The following is a 2,657-nucleotide window of genomic DNA, read 5'->3' as shown; positions in this document are numbered from 1 at the left end:
TTTGTCTGTTTTCTTCATTGATCTGTCTCTGGCACCTAGAACAGTGTAGGCACAGTGTAGGTGTTCAAACAATCATTTGGAATGAATGACTGCGTGTATGTCAATAGCCTTCTGGCTTCATTCCCTTCCACTGCGAACTCAGCTTCTGATAATTACTCCAATTACCCGTTTCATTCATTCATTTATTCATTTGTTTGTTTGACAATTATTCATGTGTCCGTTCTGTACCAGACATTGGAGATAGAACAAGGAGCACAGTTCAGTAACTGCCTCCTTACTTGCCAGGAAGGCAGGCAATAAATATATAAACAAGGAAAAATGTGCTATAATGTTAAGTACTGTAGGATACCAGGATAAGGCACCCCAAAGTATGACTTTAGGTGAACCGAATATGCCCCCAACTATGCCTCTTTGGCATAAGGATTATTTCGAACAGATCATTTTGAAAAACAGCAGATACAGAAGAAACTTTGGAAAATAGAATAGAAGCTATCTTCTTGTTAGGGAAATTTGCATTTCTAAAATCCAGGCAGAGAGCACCAACATAATCTGCATAACAAAATCCACCCTTGTTTACTATACTTACCCTGGTCACTTTCCCATAACTCACCTCTCCCTGCTTCCACATCTTTCTTCCTTTGTGCTAGTTGAGGACGAGGCTTTAAGCCCATATCTCAATCCACCTCTTTAAGTTACTCTTCCCTGAGTTTCTCCTGTATATATGAGACATACATGTTAATAAACTTCTGTTTGTTTTCCTCTCACTAATCTGTCTTTTGTTGCCAGACCTGGACGGTAGAAGTAAGCTTTTTCCTCCCGTGGTGCCAGCCTGTGCTCATGAAAATACCAAGCAGGGTGGGGCGGAGAATGCCACTTGGGGTAGGCTGGCCATGGAGACATTGCTGGAGACGTGACATCTGAGGAAGAATCTGAGTGAAATGAGAAGGTGAGCCATGTGGCTACAGGGAAACGGCGTTCCTGGCGAGAGACCAGGGAAGGCAAAAGCCCGGCAGCGGCAGCAGGACTGGCATGTTGGGGCGCTCGCCCAGCTGAACATCGGGCGGTACAGCCCGCCGTCCCCACACTTACACCTGCTCCGTTGAATTCTGCTGGAGGAATGTCCGCCAATGGGCAGACTGTGGCTCTCTTGTCTCACCTCTCAGAGGGGTTCTCAGCCCTGCCATGGCAGCTCTTCCAAACATTCACACCTCACTGAGCCAAAAATAATATGAACAACAATAGCAACGACTGAGCTTTATTCACACATTCGATGGCCTAGGCCCACGTGCTAAGTTCTTTTTCTTCCCCTCCCCCACCACATCCACTTCAGTTAGTCTTTGTCTCAAACATAGGGGTTAAGTACTATTCTTCTGTAGATGAGAGAACTGAAGCTTCGAAAGAGAAAGCCATGTGACCCAGCACCCTGCTGCTAGTCACTGGTGAGCTAAGAGTCAGCCCCTCCCCACTAGTGTACTGACCAAGCCCACATTCCAGCCCCATCCCTACGGGCAAACTACCTCATCTCATCCCCTATTTCATTCGCTCAGAAAACTGAAAGCATGGAGGTGCTCCGATTACTGGCGTAATGACCAAATTTCATCAACTCGACAAGAGGACTGATTGTAAGAAACACCATTATTTCACATAACCCTAAGAAAATATTGTGAAACAATATTAAGACAATCCCTACACAAGAGATGTCTCAAGGTGAAAATAAACCTTTTTCAAGGTTCAACACTTGACCATTTTTAAGTATGGTAATCCACACCCATCAGAACCTCTTTTGTTCCTATGGTGAAAGATGAGCTGTTGCTCCCCAAGACTAAAACCCTTGTCCTATGTTCTTTATTCTATCTTCCTCGACTTTCTCCATTGGTTTTTCCTTTCTCTCTGGTGTTTTTAACTCTACCTCCCCCAGACTAAAAATATCTCAGGTCTCTCATCCTGAAATCATCTGCTTCACCCATGTTGTGTCATCCTCTAGAATTTATTCCACTTTTCTTACTGTCTTCATGTTTCTTTTTACTTCCTGTCTTGTATTTAGAGTTCAAAGCTATAAAAGCTATCATGAGAGAGACGTCAGATATTTGGGTCTTAATTATAGAGCCTACTATTTGTTTGGAACATCTTCTCTCTGGGCACATGTTGTTGTGGTTCTCTGCTCAGCAAACATTCCACTGGGGGCCCAAAGTTCTCCCACATCAACCAGTAGAAACAATGTTGAGGATGTATGTTTCAGGAGCACTGACTCTCCCTGCCCCAATTCCTTCCTCCAGGAGTGGGCACATGATCCAGGCCTGGCCAGAATATTACATCAAGGTTGGCATTGGCCTCAGGTTGCCAGAATAAGCACATCACTGAAGCTAGGCCAATCTGAACTCTACCCTGAACTTTCCTCTTGGAGTTCTATGAAAGATGTACTCTTTCTGAAAGATCATTCTTGCACTGCAAGAGGCCATTTCGTTTGCCATGTGGAAGTATCTATATAAGAGATGGAGAAAGATACGGGTCCCTGATGTCATTGCTTGATCTCCTGGATCCAAAGATCCCTAAGATCAGGCTATTCTTAGACTTTTCAGGTACATAAGCTAATAAATAACCCTTTTGTTTGTGTCATTTGATTTGTGCTTCTGTCACTTGAAATCAAGAGGCCAGTG

The sequence above is a fragment of the Mustela erminea genome, chromosome 6 (genome assembly GCF_009829155.1).
Source record: "Mustela erminea isolate mMusErm1 chromosome 6, mMusErm1.Pri, whole genome shotgun sequence".
NCBI lineage: Eukaryota > Metazoa > Chordata > Mammalia > Carnivora > Mustelidae > Mustela > Mustela erminea.
Note: the sequence above shows the minus strand (reverse complement) of the source record.